This window comes from Marmota marmota, unplaced genomic scaffold (genome assembly GCF_001458135.2).
Source record: "Marmota marmota marmota unplaced genomic scaffold, marMar, whole genome shotgun sequence".
NCBI lineage: Eukaryota > Metazoa > Chordata > Mammalia > Rodentia > Sciuridae > Marmota > Marmota marmota.
In genome coordinates, this window is record NW_026000174.1 from 33,882,854 (window position 1) to 33,901,423 (window position 18,570).

General features: G+C 36.6%; 1 long non-coding RNA gene across 1 annotated transcript in view; it reads right to left on the bottom strand.

Annotated features, from left to right (window-relative positions):
- LOC125612083 overlaps positions 1–18,240 on the bottom strand; it is a 31,506-nt gene extending 13,266 nt beyond the window's left edge. Inside the window, exon 1 of the long non-coding RNA XR_007342384.1 lies at positions 18,103–18,240. This is a non-coding gene — a long non-coding RNA (uncharacterized LOC125612083). The remainder of the gene's footprint in view (positions 1–18,102) is intronic.
- Positions 18,241–18,570: the final 330 nt, after the last annotated feature.

Below are 18,570 nucleotides of genomic sequence, written 5' to 3' on the forward strand. Positions count from 1 at the left end.
AATATGATGTGTTCATGTAAATTGAAACTCCATAGTCAACACAGATGAATGAATGCAGCTATACAAAACAGTTAAGAACATCAATTTGAACATAAGAAGAAAGGCACAAAACATATAGAATGACTTCTTTTATATAAAGTTTAAAATCACAAAACTAAAATTCCTGTGTATTGAGTTAAAATTATTTTAAAAATCAAGAGAAATAATTGGCCTATAAAGTGAAGGAAGTGTTTATAATCAGGGGACTCAATGTGACATCAGGGCCTCCCATGGGCTTGCATTATTCAAACCTTGTTAGGGTGGTGGTTGCATAGGTTGCTTGATTAATTCTATAATCATCTGACTATACATGTTTGTATAATGATATTCTCAGTAAATACATTCCATTTTAAATAAAAATTATTTCTCATCCTCCTCCCAAAGTAAAAGGAATCGATGCAGGCTTGCCCTTGAACTTGTTTCAATCTGATAAGGGACAAAGTTGAAAGAACAATTACTTGGTTTCTGTTTGAGTATAATAAACACTGTAAGATATGACTATCCTTGTTCTGCTGTGTCACATAAAATTTAGCAATTAAATCCTCTGACAGAGGCAGGAGTCTAAGTAGTAAATAGATTATTCTTTCTCTCCATTCTTTCTCTCAAATACCTCTCTTACTTTTTCATGTAACAAAGTACAAGGACATTTATTGCTTTTATATCATTAGTATGGGGAAATAAACAAATATTTCAATTCTTGACTTCCAAGATTAAAAGTCTTGAACCAGTTACAATTGGGAAATATTAGAAAGGATACAGGATCACAAATGCCTAGTTTTTACCCTCTTTCCTGCTCCATACAATTAGGAATAGGTTCTATGAACTGTAAGTAAGCAGTTGGATAAGAAGCAAGTGTTGATTGCTCCTACAGCAAGTGTTGATTGCTGGTGAATTTCACTACAAAAAGTACCTATGCCTTTCCAGTTGTATCAGTAACTCTGCAGTCAGAAACTTTGGCAGTGTCTCTTGAGTAGCACTAATGTGAAATCAATAGAGCAGAAAGGGCTGCAAGGAATGAGAGAGAGAACATGGAGATGCCTGCTCTGCATCCACCTGTAGCCTCCAAATACTAAAAATAGCAACCGATTCTTCTGAGGCTCATGTGAAGAATCACAGAAGTGAGCTGAGAGACCCTGCAGACCAGAAGGAGAACCTGAAGCAGAATATGGAACTTTAGAAGAAATAGCAAAGGTTGGCCCCTCTCTGTGCCTCTGTGCCTTCTATGACTGCCCAAAGGGACACACTTGAGACAAGTTGGGGCAAGTAGAAACCGCAAGGAATCTAAGCAGAAATAGATAAACCAGAAAGAGACAAGGTTGGAATACATATCACATGCCAACATTTGTGTTCCCTCTTCAGAACTTAGTATAGAAACCTGGGGAAAAGAAGGGTGAGTTTGCATGAAGAGAGTAACAGAATTAAAAATGTGAATTGACCAAGAATGATAGAATTCTAGTGCATCGACTTAGAAGTTACTGTGCCATTTTCACAACGGAGACTTGGGGGATCAGCAGTTACACTAACTTATATTACTTATACTTGATCTTGGGGCCATTAAATTTTTATCCTGCAATGCTTTCAACAATTTCCGTCTCTGTTTTTTAGGATTTTATATCTGATCTCACCAGTTGCTCTGGAAGCAATGTCCCCTGGGCTGTGATCAAACATCTTACTGAGGATTCCTAACTACAGCCAATGTTTACCTGGGCAATCTTAATTCAGAAAAAGCTGTGCAAGATGGACTTTGCTTTTTGAAAATTTAGAGAAAGTCTTTCATTTTGTTGATATATTTACAGCATCTTGTAATTTTGGTTTCTCCCATTGGAAAAAAAAAAAATCCCTAGCACTTAACCATTTAAATTTTAGAGAAAGGTAATTAAGGAATAATTTTCCTGTGGTGATGTTTGTGGTCTTGTCAAATGAATCAGCTGCTAGCATGGCAGTAAAGGTTGCATCCAAACTGAGCATAGTTTACAATAATGGAAGCAGATGGTTTACCGAGTTAGGGAATGAGAACTGATTATTGATTTGCTATCCTTGTAACAACATCAGTGGAGAGTAATAATGGACTGTACCACTTGTAACAGAGTAAATAGCCATTTTTATATTACTTGCTTTCTTGCAAATTGGCTACTAGCAGTGAGAGTAAAATATATGGCTGTCTCATATCTCAAAGCACTAAACAAATTGCACTAGAGGAATGCAATGAAGCACAGTAGAACATTTGCTGATATTTATAACTTGAGTTCAGGCTGAAAACTCCACATTAAAAAGTTCACAATTCTCCCCGTTTATTTTGCACAGTCATTTGGGTATTACTTCCTCAATTTTTAGCTGTTGCAGTTATTTTGGAATAATGCATAATTGTTTTTTCCCCTCACAACAGTGAATAAGTACTCTGGGACTCATATCAATTTGTCATTTTCATGACAAAATATAAGCTATTTCGTGGGCTTGCTTCTCTTCAAAAAGGAAAAGTATCCATAGACAAGTAATAAAGAAGAGTACCAAGATACAGAAATGTAACTACGAAATGATTCTTGAATATAGATCACAATATGTTTTCGAGTGAAACTTGGGTTCTCAATTTGTCTTTCTATTTTGATCATGGGTTTACCCCCCACCTCTTTGTTTTATGCCTCTGATGTTCCCATGGAGAGTCAAATCTGCAACAGCAACTTTTGTCTTTTCTTCTAGAGGTGTCCTGAATCTGCATACATTTTGCTATTGATTCTATTGGTCAATTGGATGATTTTGTGTGATACTGGACCACATAGTCCCATCTGTGCCAAGACAAACAGGTGTTTCCAAGGTTGGCATCCACAACTGAAATAGCTAGCAAGGATATTTTGGGATTTGGGAAATATTTTAGCCTCTAACTAGAGGAGAGAATTTCTATCCAGAAATCATTTCATTCTCCTTTTGCAGTAGCCATTATCACTGTATTTACTCGCCCAAAGAATCCAAGTGGTTGGAGAGTAAACAGATACCCTTTCCCTTTATTTTTTCTTCTTGAAGATCCTTGAATAATTGAATGGAAGTGGAATGTGAATAGAAGACTCCAAAGGCCACATGCAGGAATTCAGCAAGGACAAAGTCTTATTCGGATCTACTGGTGATGGCTTCCCAAATCCTTCTACAGAAAAAGATTCTGAGGAAATGTGTAGGTCCAGAGAGAAATTGATGTCATATTAAACAAATGATATTTGAACATTAGTCATAGAAAATAGAATAATTTGCATCACGGGTTTCCCACCCATAACACATAAGCATTTCTTGCACTTGTTTGATGTTACACAGCTGCTGAGCATTTTCAAATGTGTATATCATCTAATTGCCCCATTGAATACAAATCACATGCTTTCTTTTCAAACACAGAACCTGAAGAAGGAGGCTTAGAACATATTACCAAGGTGATACAGATATACACAATGTATATGTATACACATATGTACACCATGGAATATTACTCAGGAATAAAAGAGAATAAAATGATGGCATTTGCAAGTAAGTGGATAGAGTTAGAAAAGATAATGCTAAGTGAAGTTAGCCAATCCCAAAAAATCAAATGCCAAATATTTTCATTGGTATAAGGAGGCTGATTCATAGTGGGGGAATGGGAGCATGGGAGGAATAGACGAACTCTAGATAGGGCAGAGGGGTTGGAGGGGAAGGGAGGGGATATGGGGTTATTAAAGATGGTGGAATGTAATGATCATTACTATCCAAAGTACAGGTATGAAGACATGAATTGGTGTGAATATACTGTGTATACAACCAGAGAGATGAAAAACTGTGCTCTAATAAAAACTGTGCTCTAATAAGAATTGTTATGCATTCTGCTGTCATGTATAAATTAAAAATTTAAAAAAAAACATACGAAGACATCATAAGAAAAAGAAGAAATTAAAATATAGACATAAAAATCCTGAATAAAATATTACATATAAAATCCCAGGCTGTATAAAAAGGCTAATACATGATTACTAAGTGAGATTATTCAAAAATTGAAGATAATTTTCACAATTGTAAATGTTCAGTGTAGCTCACTACTGAGCAGGAAAAGGGAGGGGGATGAAAAGTCAACTCAGAATTCAGAGAAGAAAATCTGAACATTAAATTTTATAGCTTTTTATATTTATAAAATAATAACAACTGTCAGTAAACTAAAACTAGACGGGAAGTTCTTTAGTCTGATAAGTAACTATTTGATGTGATAAAGATTTGGACCTACTTTTTCTTCTATTAAGGCTCTGGGTCTCTGGACTAATTCCTAGGTCCTTTGAGTTGAGTATTGTGCACGATGAGAGGGATTTATTTTCAGTTTGCTGCATATGTATTTCCAGTACTCCTAGCACCATTTGTTGAAGAGGCTACCTTTTCTCCATTGTAGGTTTTTGGCATCTTCGTCTAGTATGAGATAGCTGTATTTATGTGGGTTTGTCTTCATGTTTTCTCTTCTGTACTGTTGGTCTACATGTCTATTTTGGTGCCAATATTGTTTTTGTTACTATAGCTTCGTAGTATAGTTTAAGGTCTGGTATTGTGATGCCTCCTACTTCATTCTTCTTACTAAGGATTGCTTTGACTATTCTGGGTCTCTTATTTTTCCAAATGAATTTCATAAGAATTTTATAAATGAAAATTTATGCCTGGAAAAATAAGTATGGAAGAGCCTTGAAGATTCCTAGCTGTGTTTCTCATTTTTCCCCAGCTGAGCTGTTTTTCTTCACAGGTATGGTTATGTATTATAAATTAAATTGTCTCTGCTGGAAAGGCTCAGAAAGCATAGGGGGAAGGGGAAAAGTTCCTGGATATACCTACTTGGAAAAAAAGGATGGAAGCTTCTCTTAAAAAAAAAAAAAAAAGCCAGATCCTACTCCTTGAGAATCACAATTGGGTGGAAGCTAGGCTATTGTCACAGTCAACTAATTTGATCCTTACAACCTCTCTGAGAGATAGGTGAAGCAGGGACCATCACAACTCTCATCTCTCAAACTGGAAACTGGGATTCAGGAGAAGTTGAAAGAGATGCCCAAGGCCATATTGCCAGTAGGAAAGCTAAGATTTGAGTTCAGGTGTTATTTTGAGTTTCGTGCTCTTTCCAATATATGTTAAAGATGTATGTAAAATCGATATGATCCTTTCTCCACTGTCAATTCTTTAAGGTCTTGGGTCTGAAGAATGTTGGGAACTTGTAAACACAGAACTGACATGGAAAGAAAAGAACCAGGACCAGGCTGTACCTAGTCCTCAGGAAGATAAGTAGGCTTGTACACTCTGCATAGACATGGAGAGCTCAGGCTTGGCTCATCAGGTGTTCCATGTCCATAGACAAGTGACCAGATGAATGGAAGGTGCAGGTATTCACCCACTTGCACAAGCCCTTTGTGGAGCATTGACTCATTCACAGGGGCAGAATCTCATGACCTTAACAACATCCACAAGACCCATGTCCCAACACTGTTGCATTGGGAATTATATTTTAAATTCATGAATTTTGGGAAGGCACATTCAGACAACAGTACCAGGTATGTTAGTCAAGTTAATTAATTCCATGTATTATTGTCCATCAACAATGTCATCCTTAAGTCCCTGTGGGAGGCACATGAGGTTTGGCATGACAAGAAAAGCATCAGACTTCCAGTCATGTGGGAGAGCACTCAGGCTGGTTTCCATATCTATCTATCCAAGACCTTGGTTAAAAGCAACAGAATCAGACTCTGGCTCCATTAAGCAAATAATAATTTATGAAGGACATAGATGGCTCACAGATCTAATGAGAAGTTAAACAACCAGAAGGGGCAGGAACTAGTACAATTCTGAAGATTCCTATAATAAGGACACATGAAAAAATCTCTTCCAAGGGTCAGCTTCAACATTTTCTATCCTTTCCTCTTTCAACTAAGGTTTAATTTCCAAGGGAGAGAGAACCTGGTGAGCTTGATCCTCTTGCCTTCACTTTGGCAGGTAATGGAGAAGTACCTGCAATAACAGTCACCAGAAAACTGCACTGAGTGAAGGCTTGATTCCTCAAAGGACAATCAGAATGCCATCAATGCTGCTTCCAGAAGAAGCAGTATGAATACAATGCCAGCAAAAAACTTGCAGGTCCAAGACAGGATCCAGAGGAAACTGAAAGCTCAGCCAGAGAAACAACCAGGAGGTATGGTCAAAGAATGAACAAGAGAAACAGTTCCTCATATCCCAGAACTCCCCACCTTACTCCAAACTGCAGGCAAATGACAGCAAATGCCTTCCTAAACTGTCATACGGTGCTGGGGGAAATGGAAAATTGTCCTGCTGCTTTCAAAAATAGTTTGGCAGTTCCTCAAAACATTAAGCAGAATTACCATGTGACCTCGAAGTTCCATTTCTAGGAATGTAATCAAAAGAACCAAGAACAGGTGTTCAAACAAAAACTTGCACATGAATGTCCATGACAGAACTATTCACAACAGCAAGAGGTAGAAACAATTCAAATGTCCATCAATGGATGAACAGGTAAAAAGGAGTGTGGTGTCTCTATGTAATGGAATATTATCCAGTCTTAAAGAGAATGAAGTACTGATACATGTCCCTGCATAAAATGAACCTCGAAAACATGATGGTAAGTGAAAGAAACAGATTCAAAGGATCACTTACTGTATGCTACCACTTACATGAAATGTCCAGAATGGGCAAATTCATAAAGGCAAGCAGATTAGTAGTTGTTGGTCCTGGGGAAGGGGGAATGGGGAGTGACTGCTTAACGGGGACAGGGTTTTCTTTTAAGATGATGAAAATAGCTTGGAACTGGATAGTGGTGATGGTCTCAGAGCATTGTGAATGTACAAAAGGCTTTTGAATTGTATGTTTTAAAACAGTAAATGTTGTTTTATGTAATTTTCACCACTATTCAAAATAAAAACAATAGCTGGGGATATAGCTCAGTTGACAGAGTGCTTGCTTTGCATGCACAAGGTCCTGGGTTCAATCCCCAGCACCAAANCTTAAAAAAAAAAAAAAAAAAAAAGAATAACTATAAAAAAACTTACAGCTAATCTTACCCTAAATGGATAAAATATTCTACACTTTCTCCTTGAAAACAAGTCAGTAATTTTAATTCTTACAACTCAATCACTTATAATACACTAAGTTCATAGGGCAATACATGTTCTTTTGCTTCTTTTTTTTTTTTTTTTTTTTTTGGAATTATACTCTTGCCCCTTCTAAAGAGGCTCATAGTTATCGTTTAGACAAAATCTGTGGAATAAGTAAAATGATGGCTTAGAAATGCATTGTTTCTTTACAAATTCAATGAGTTATAAAAAGAAAAAAGATATTTTACAAATGGGTTGTATGTGAATATATCTTTCTCTTTAGGTTTAGAAAATTCTCCTCTACTTTACTCTAGTACTGGGAATTGAAAGAAGATGTATGTGATGTCTTGGAAACTTTTAAATTTCATATTCCTAAGGCTGCATGAATACATTCCTAAGAATCCCCCTTCATTTAAAGAAACCAATATTTCTCAGTGTTTTGCAACTGGTTAGAAAATAGAAAAACACTGAAGAATTAATTTGCAAATGCATTTCAGAGATATAGCAAAAGACCCTGAAGTGGTAAGATGGCAGGCCTGATCCATGTTACATTAATCCAGCCACCGACCTGAGAAAGCACAAACTAAAGGCAAAAATGCCTCCTGATTGACCATGGAAAAATCCATTCCCTATGTGGAGTCTTCCCCTTATTCCATCTACTTTCTGTGAGATGTGTAAGATACTTGAAAATAATATTGTTTCACAGGGGTGGAAATTAAAACCCCAAGAAAAAAAAATAAATCTCACAAGCAGCTGGGACTTCAGAAATGCCATACAGACCCTGTACCTTGGGAACATATGCTTTGGAAATTAACCAATCTAGATTTGAATCATGTTTTAATGTTGTGTTTGAAGATGGGCAGTTGGTTGCCCATCTAAGCTGATTTTTTTTCCTCACCAGAAAGGCATGCAGAGATAGCTGATTATTTTCATCTTAGTTACACTTCTTTTGAGAGTCAGAAACAGTATCTTTGTCTGAAATATATATTATGTGTTGTTGACCATAGCTAAGATAATTGGGTGAGAACCATTTCCAAAATGAAAGTCTAAAGAAGGCACCAGAAGGCATCTGAAAGTAGGGGCACCTCCAGCCAAGGAGATGGAAGATTGTCCTACCCCAGCACACATTAGGAGGGTACTTGTTATAATGATTTACAAATGATAATGTAGCTGAATAAAAGCTACATTAAATAAAAGCTACTTTTTATTATTACCTTTTTCATTTTTATTTTAGTTATTAGTATACATTGATTGTACAAATTGCTGGATTTCATTGGGACATTTCATGCATGTATACAATGTACTTTGATGGTATCTACCCTGCCTGATGCCCTCTCTCACCCTGCCTCCCCAGTCTCCCCATGTACCAGCCATCTTAAGAAAAGTGAAGGATAAACTACTTCCTACCTCGGCAAGTGGATCTCACCAAATCCCCCTTGCTTCTATCCCAGGTACACCATTGTCTAATACATAACACACATGCCTGCATGCATGCACACATTCATATCCTTTGTAGGTATTCTGTGGATTGCATATATTAATACAAAACAAGCCACAATAATGAATAAAGTTTTGCAGGATGGTGTGGAAGGTATGGATAGACAGAACACAAAGGATTTTTAGTATATTAGACCTTTGCTTTAGGATGCTATAATGGTGGCTTTGTGCCATTATAATTTATCCAAATGAACAGAATGTCTTAGTTGAAACCAGAGATGTTAAGCAATAGAGACATGTTGATGTTGGTTCATCAGTTGTAACAATGGTACCACTCTGGTGAGGGATGTTGATGATCAAGGACACCAGGTATGTGTGGAGGAAGGAATGCTTTATGGTAAATCTCTGCACATTCTGCTCAGTTTTGCTGTGAACCTAAAACTGGTCAGAAAGTTAGAGTCTACAAAAGACATTTATAAGATGAAACTAAATAAATGTTAAAAGGAGAATCCATAGCTGTAAAGGATGCTTATATTAGAGAAGGAGACAGATTTAAAATGAATGACCACATTCTCAATTCTACTTTGAAAAGTTAACGAAAGATGAGCAATGTAAACCCAAAGCAAGGTGACACTAAATAAGAACAGATATAAACACAAAAGTATAAAGAAACCATTCAGAAGAAACCATAGGAGAAAATCATTGCAACCTTAAAGATGGGCAAAGATTTTATAAACAGGACTCAGACTGATCATATATAAATAGGCATTTTAACAAAAAGAAAAGGTTGATAAAATAAGCTTCATCAAAATGAATAAACGTGTTCTCTTTAAAAGATGCTGTTTAGAGAATGAATAAGGAAGCCACAGATGGAGAGAAAATATTCATAATACTTATATTTGATAAATTACCTGTACTGAGAATGAATGAACTCCTGTAATTTGGTCATAAAAAGGCAAACAGCTCAATACAAATAGGAAAAATACAAAAGGAAGATACATGGATTGTCACTGAGAGCAAGAAAAAATGCTTTGTATCATTAGTTGTCAGGGAAATGAAAACTAAAACTATGTTGAAATACCATTCCACACCAAACAGAATGGCTAATTTTTTTAAAAATTACATAATAAGAGATAATGGTGAAGATGAGAGAAGATAAAACTTCCACATGTTACTGGTGATATAAACTAAATCCAATGCTTCAATAATCAGTGTGGCAGTTTTTCATAGAGATAAGTATACATCTGTCCTATGAGCCAGTAGTTCATCTTCTAAACATGTTCTCAAGAGAAATAAAAGTATGTTCACAAATACAGTTGGACAAGAATGTTAAGGGAGATTTTACTCAAAATAGACACTAAAAGGAAAAAAATTATATAGCAAGAAGATATGGGTAGAAAATTATTGATACATTTACACAAATTGAATGTTATATAATGCTAGAAAATGCAATAGTGTTAATTTTAACAGCCTACATGAACCTCAGACCCCGTATATTGAGAGAAATAAGAGACACAAAAAAGTATTTTGTACTATTTTATTATATAAAGTTCTAGAACAAGCCAAACTAATGTAAGAGGAAAAAAATCCATGCATTAGTTGAATATAGGTGGTTGGCATAGAGACATAAAGCACAAAATTGAAGATGTGGTTGGATACTTTGGTAGGATCTATTTTCTATAATGTTGTGCAGACAAGCTGATTCTCAGAAGGGAAAAAAAAAACACCTTGTGATTTGTAGCATTTGTAGATTTTTAATTTGGTGTTAATATTTCCACTAAGTCTGATTTTATAGCACCAATGGCTTAATAATTGGCTTGCAAGCATTTTGAATATTTAAAATTGTTTCTCATTAGGTGGTTCCAGAAAACTACTGAATACTGGTGAGCAAAACTACCAAACTCATTGGACTTTACTTTGAAGACCTGGACATTTCCCTGGGTACACATTGTACTTTAATTTTTAAAAATGTGAGAAAATAAAAAAATCAGCTCTACTTCACATATAATTAAGATTCTTCTTTTTTCTTTTTGCATGGGACATCTGATAAGAAAGTTTATTTACATTGTTTCTTTGCTTTCTAAGAAAACTGAGTATTATTACACTTTGTAACCAAGTAGATTAAGATCCAAATCCTATCCAGTGGCTTGGGAGGCTGAATCAGGGGGATTGCAAGTTCAAAGCTAGCCTCAGCAATTTATCGAGGCCCTAAGAAACCCAGTGAAACCCTGTCTCTAAATAAAATACAAAAAACGGCTGGGGATGTGGCTCAGTGATTATGTGCCCCTGAGTTCAATTGCTAGTACTAAAAAAAAAAAAAAAAAAAAAAAATCTAAATCCTAGGATCTGCATACTCTCACACTAGTTCAGAAGGACATATATATGCAGGCAATTCATGATTCTTATTGATAGAGTCTAGTTGTTTGAACAATCACCACCTATCCTAGGAATTTGAATTGGCAATACTCAAAGACCAATACACCATTTTTTTTCTGGAATTAAATTTTTCCTGAAGTAGATTTTGACAGATTGTACTACTGAGTTTGGGAAGAAAACTTTTGACCGATGGATCATGACAGAGCAGAAGCACAATGCAAAAAAACAAACAAAAAACAGACCACCATGAGTTGAAGTTTAACCAATGTTTAGTTGATGATAATTGCAGGTAGTATCTATTTGCCATTACATTATGTCAAGTTTTGTCATATGTAATCTTATCCAGTCATTACAGATTACAAATGTATGGAAAGTTTGGTCTGTCAATCTTCAGATATGAAAACATTCATAATAAGTGTTAAAGAAGTGAGACATTTATTTTATGCATTAACCCATATATAAATATGGGGTGAGAGGAGGAAATAGGAAAATGTGATGGTATCAGAGAAATTGTCTCTAACCAGTCAAAGCACTGGTACAGATGGACACATCAGAGCTTACAAATAAATGCAAAATGCCAAGCACATCTGGCCACTATAGCAGTGCTGTGAAGGGGTAGTTGTGTGGGAAGTGGTTGCTCGTGTGTATTTCATGGTTTTGGGGAGTCTGTAGCCAAGCACCTGGCTATAGGCTTGATGCCATCATTGGTTATCAGGGCCAGATGTAGAACAGAGGATAGAGAGCAAGGGTTGAGACCTGCCAGGTATTTCCACCCTCATCCATCATCATGTCTGATAATTTTATCATTTTAAAGTAGTGACTTCTGTTACTTCTCCCTCTCCATCCTGATTAAGTTTCTCTTTTCATCAACTCTAATCTGGAACCATGTTGTGAAGGGGACTTGGGGGAGCATAGAACTTAGCTTTAGTCAAACATGATGGTCAATTTAGGTGCCAACTGGGCTGAATTTAAAAATACACAGAAATTTGGGTGTGTCTGTGAGGGTGTTTCAAGAGAATATTAGCTTTTAAGTCTGAATGGAGTAGGTGGGGTTAGATCCTCCCTCTTTCAAAGTTGTAGAGTTCCCTAATAAATTTCCGAAGGATGCATCTTTACATATCCTACTGATTCTTTCTGGAAAACACTAATATACCAGATATATATAAAACAAATGCCTGCCCCCAATTTCCCCCATTATATAGATTATGAAAGAAAAGTTCAGCCAGTTTTCTTGAGGGATAAGTACCTGGTAACCAAACATACTTATATAAACTTGTGAGGATTAAATGAAGTTCTATAGAAAGTGTTTTTAATAATACTTTTCCTGTGAACTCAGGCCACCTTGTATATTATCAATATAATAATATTTTTGATGATGATAAATGTTTTATACCTTTGGGAAGCTTAATATAGGGGGAAAGCATAGGATCATGGATTTGGGACTCGAGTTTTGCTCTAGCACTTGATATATCTGTTCTAGTCATCCATCACCTGTGAATTTTGCTGCTTTTTCATTTATAAATAAGGATAATATTCTCCTCCGTGTCTACTTCCAGTATGAATGTGGAGACCATATGAAATCATATATCTGAAGATTCTGTGTTTATAACCATTAAGATAATCACAAAACAGAAGCTATGGCTCCTGATTCCTGAGCTGGAGCTTTTTCAGGTATCCTACGCTGCCTTTGAGAACAGTTTGGACCTTCCTTTCAATAGTCCAGCCATCTAACCATAATCATTTCCATTTTCCAGGGAGGTTTTAAAAAAGACTCAAGATAAATGTGTGCAAAGTATAATCCTCCAACAAAAATGAAGCTCTGTTATTGCATCACATCATTTTAAATGGTTTCCTTTTAAAAACACTGAAAAGGTAAGCTGGTTGTGATGTCCCCGTGGTCCCACCCTACCTACCTCTCCCAAGTTCCTGAAAAAAAGCTTTGGGCAGAACTCCCTCTGCAAATCCTCTGAAAGTATGAGCACTGTCTTGGTGCTTCACCTCAGCGCCTGGACCGAGGGAGATTTCAGGGTGGTTATCTTTGAGTTTCCCAATCCTTTAAGGAAGCTGTATTTCTAATCTGTGGCGTGAAGACCTTCTGCTTACCTTGTTAGATTAAATCACAGGCCTCCTTATCAGTGCAGAGCCGAGAGAAGCCTTGCAAATTGAATATAGACTTCACCTGTGAGCAGCATGAAAAAATCAACTGAAACTAGTGCATCATTGCAAGTCACATTCATTGTTGTTCCAGGTGTTTCTCTCACCACGGTGCAAACCAGCATTCAGAATGCAATTACGCCTCTTTCAAATCAAGAATTTAGCAACTTCTGGCTTAAAAAAAAAAAAAAAAGAAAAGAAAAAGAAAAAGAACTCAGAGGAAAGTGATTTATACTGAAAGTTTTATTGTAGTTAGAAAAAAAAATTAAAATGGATGGGATGAAATCACACAGCCAAGGACTTTTATCAGCAAGGACTTCCTTTCGCCTAAAAATCTGATAAGATCTGAGGAGAAATAATTCCTAAGCAAGAAATCCGCACTTTGTTGGTTTCCCTAACAATTTGTGCTCCCCCAATCACCGCACTGTGCTAGGTTGGTGGTGTGATACAGCAAAAAAGATGTGGGATTTTTTTTTTTTAATTTTTTTTCTTTTTTTTACTTTTTGGTCAGTTAGATTTGTATTTCTATCTCCACATTTCTTTTCTGGGTATATTAGTCAACTTTCTGCCACTGTGATAAATACCTGGGAAAATATTTTAAAGGAAGATTTATTTTTGTTTATGGTTTCAGAGGTTTCACATCATATTGGCTGACACCATTGTTTAGGGCATGAGAAGAAGCAGAACATCCTGGAGGAAGGGTGTGGTGGAGGAAAACTACTCAGCTCATGGCAGCCAGGAAGCAGAGAGAGGAAGGAACTGGAGCAAGATATACCCTTCAAAGCCTCCTCTCCAGTGACCTATACTTCCTCCTTCAGGCTCATTCAGCTATCAGAACCCTCAAGATCCAGGCTCTTCCCTGAAGCCCCACATCTGCACATTGCTGCACTGGGGATAAAGCCTTTAACACACATGAGTCTTGGGGGAACACGTCACAGTCAACTGTAACACTGGAAAGCTAAGGATAAATTAACTTGTGCTCTTCTTTTGGAAAGCATTTCTTACTTCAGAATTAATTTTCTTTCTTTCTTTTTAAAACATATACAAAATAATCAGTTTATACTCTGATAAAGAGTAACATAAACAGCAGGTCTTTGCCCTCTGCCTTTTCTTTCCTGCCTCCTAGAAATCTGTACACAGAGAGACCAGCTCTGTAAACCAGTAAATGGCTTGTGCTTTATAATGCCACAGGAAACTCTTGAGATATTTCCCAAGGACTGTTTTGCACCTGAGTCCCTCAAGCCAAAGTACATCCAGCCTTAGAATGTTGAGGCCTTCTATAACTATTTCCATGTATGAGGCTATAGAATACAAACCAAAGAGCAGAGTTTGCTAATCACAATATATGTATATATAAATATGAAAATTGGTATGGGTCAAAACTGAAATTCTCAGGAGTACCTAGGCCTCCTGAAAAGAAAAATGGATTATCACATTTCTGAATATACAGAAGAATCATGTTAGGTACCTGAGCTAATTACATAAAAAAAATGCCACCTGAGGCTAATTCAAGTGTTTTCAGATCAGCAGTCAGTGCAACAGCTTTAATCTCACCAACTGATGATCAGGGGAACTTTAGAGAAAGGGAAAGGCCTTTCTTTGGCCATAGGCTGTGCAAGCCTTCTTTGGGTGATCTGGTTTCCGTAGCACTAGGATAAAGCATAGCATAAGCAGATATGACTTTGAGAACCACATGAATTGTAATGGTAGTCCATATATAACTCTGAAGCCTCTGGACTTGGTAAGGCTTATAAGGATGGTAGTCAAGTAATTTTGAGTGAAATATCTTAGTGTTCAGGGAGTGAAGGGCTACAGCTGCACTGATTCGTCCTGCATTGCATTTCTGAGACAGTTATTGGGCTGCTTTCAGCACCTTCTGTGTTCTGCATGATGATGGTGGGACCTGGAACCTGCAAATTTCATGTGAGCAGGAGAGATACTGCAAGGCTAGAGGAAGAATAGACGTTATTTAATTCCTATGGGTTCCTTTTCACTTTCTGCTCTTGTGATCCTTACCCATTAGTGCCTCTTCACTCTGGTACCTACAGATGGTTCACATAGCAGCCATTGGATCTTGTTTGCAGTTTGTCCAACACTCACAAACACAGGCTCAGTAAGCCCTCTCAAAGACATCTAGACCAGCTATCTGGCTTTACCTCATCAGAGCCTGGGATTAGGCCCAGAGAGCCTCTCGTGATAATCCACAGGTAAGCACCAGCTGTACAATAGTCCCTCACACCCAGTGTTTTGAATTTTGGTTCCATGGAGTCCCTTCTCCAGGCCTTAATGTGTCTATCCTCTTGCATTTAGTCCCCAGTCCAATCACAGTAGCTGCTTCCGGCAGTTACTACCTTAACATTCTCATTTTCCTCTTTAGTTATGCAGTAAACTTGATATCTCATTCACAATCTTTATTATAAGTTATTTCTATTAAAATTGCTAGTGTGATTTCTATCTCCCGTAACAGCTATTGAAATTGACACCCCAAAACAGATCTTTCAAAACCAGATATTTTGGAATGTCCTTGAGTTTGAATGCAAAGCTGAGCTCTTTGAAAACAGGAAATGGGATGCTAGTAATGCATGGGAGGCAGAGGCATCACAATTAATCGAATTGTCACCTGCACTTAATGGTGATGATGTGCCTTCTTAATATTCTACCTCTTGTTGGAACTCTAGATGATAGAGTTCAATGTGCTTGTTTGTTTATTTGTTTTTGTTTGTTTTTGGTGTTTGTGGGATAGAAAATTGTAACTACATTTGAATTTATTTAGTTAATAGAATAAAAACCAAAGCTCTTCCCTTGGCCTTTACTAGTATCTGGTAACTCCTGATTGTTACCTAGTATGTCCGACCCCACATTGCTTCTGAACCTCCAGCAGTATTTCTTCTGACCCTCACAGGAAGAAACTCTATAGTTTTTGCCATACTGGTTCAATCCAGTTGGAATACTCTATACCTGATCTTTATATGGCCTAATTCTTCTCATACTTAGGATGTAGATCAAATGCCTCTTTACTGAAAACTCCTTCCCTGACAAGAAAATGAAAAACAAAACAGCACAACAGAAATGCACTAAGCACTATGCCTATCTGGGAAAGGTGGTCAGCACCTTGATTCTTAATTATCACTTAAATTGAACAGGAAAAAAATATTAAAATTATAATAATAATATTTTAATATAGTTAAGAGAACATATGATTGCATATTTTAAGTAATCAGAATTCAGATACTTAGTTTCAGATGGGCCCTTTCACTTTATTTATTTATTTATCTGCCTATCTATCTATTTATTTATTTATCATTTCTTGCAAATAGAAACATGGGGCAGGGGCAAAGAACAGATAACCATTATAAAATCAATGCAACTAAGAGATCTTTATCAACTCTGCTGATTTTTGCCATGATCTTTCTTCCAGAACAGAATTGTCCTCATTACATATACAAATCTATAGAATTAAAGTCAGTTGTAATGCTGAGAGTTACACAATTTCAAAAATAAGTTGAAAAATTATGATGAAATAATATATAAGAAAATATGGAAAAACGTAGTTATTTGTGCAAAGTTGAAAGAGATCTTTAAAATGGTAATTAACAACAACAACAACAACAACAACAACAACAAAAAAACCACAAGGAATTAACTACCCCTACTTATAACAAGACAGGTACAGGAACACAGATGAATTTCTGGAAGTTGCTTTAATATTAATATGAGAAGTTGGACCATTATTGGATTAATAGTAATGAGAGAGAGCATGGACTTTTAAGTTACAGGATCTTCTGGCCCCTTGGTTCTGGAAGCTCTCAGCACTCCACAGAAGTCTTTGGCAGCCCTTATCGATATTCATCACACAGCAAATATCACAATGGTTGAGAACAATTGGATCCTGAAACTGACACAGCTGGAGAAAGCTGGGAGCAACAAAAGCAGGGTGAAACAAAGAAGGTTGGCAATTAGAGAAGGAAAACACAGCTCCCTTGGCAAGTGCTAGTCAGATGATACATGGGAAAAGAGTCCCTGCTCATTCACTAAACCCAACTGCTTAGCCAGGCAGCCTTGTATTCTTCCAAAAGCCAGAATGGAATTCAGGGTGAGAAGTTTTTTTTTTTTTTCCTCCCCTCCTTTCTGGAAGATTTTTAGGGCATAAGACTGTGGTTTGCTTTTCCTGCATTGCCTACTGTCCAACTAGGCATAACTCAGAGATGTTATATAAACAGATGTTAAAACTCACTAGCATGCATTTTTTTTTTTACATTGGGAGTGTAAATCATTTCAGTGGCATGTATTAAAATGTCCATAGATCAGTGGAAATGCCCACCTTACTACTCCACTGGCCATTCATTAGCACCACACAAGGAGACATGTGATATGCTTTATAACCAAATTATCTCAAACCAACCTATAAGCTCCATGTGGACTACTTTGCTTGAGAATGTGGTGATAAGTCAGTTATTTTTGCACATTGATATGGAACAGATTTAAACCAAAGACTTCATTCCAGATAGTGTGATTAAATTGGATTAGAATCAGATTAAAAACTGACTTCTGAGAGAAAAATCCCCTGAGTAAAAAGAGACAGCAGATATACTAAGTGTTCATAAAATAGGAAAGATTCTATCTTTATTATGCTTATTTCTTTCTCGCAACATGCTATCCTGTTAACCATTCAAAACATATTTTCAAGAGAGGAAACATCTATAGGAAAGGCACAGAAAGACAAGAGTAAAGAAGATTTTGATGGTCTCTGATTCACTATCTCTGTCTCATGTTTTCTCTTTGTTCTCTAAACCTGGTATATTTGAGTTTTCAAAGGAATTAGAGAATTGAAAATTTAGAAACACTTAGGTCAATCAGATTTCTTCCTGAGGTTTGAGGACGGATCTTCCTATTCATCCCAAAGAGGAGTGCCAGATCAGATATTTTTAAGTTCCTAATCCAAACAATAGAATAATTAGATTAACACTACAATATTCTTTCTCATTTAAATATTGATCATGACAGGGGACTCTACCTGCAGACAGATCTGTGTGGAGGAGCACCAAAGCGCAGAACCGGCTTATCTTCAGGAAATGAATAGCATAAAAACTAATGGGAGAGTAGCTGCAGTTTGTGCTCACAGCAGGAGAGCTCATTCCTGTTCATAAACCACTTTCTGGAACATTCTATTAATTGAGACTTATAAGAGCATTTTGAAGTAGGTATAATATCATTTCAATTTTATCAATTATTAACTGAATTCCAAGAAGTGAAGTAATTTGCCAAAGGTCACATAACTAGTGATCAATGAAGAATTAGAATACACCTTTGCTGAAAATCAATTCAGTTCTCTCTGAAACAGCTATTCTCTCTTCTAACTTTAAACCTTCTAAACTCACTCTACTGAATAAATACCACTGAAAGAGAAAGGGGGAGGGGGATAAAGAGAGGCAGGGGGGATAAAAACAAACTGTCTTTGATTACATATCTCTTTATAGCTACT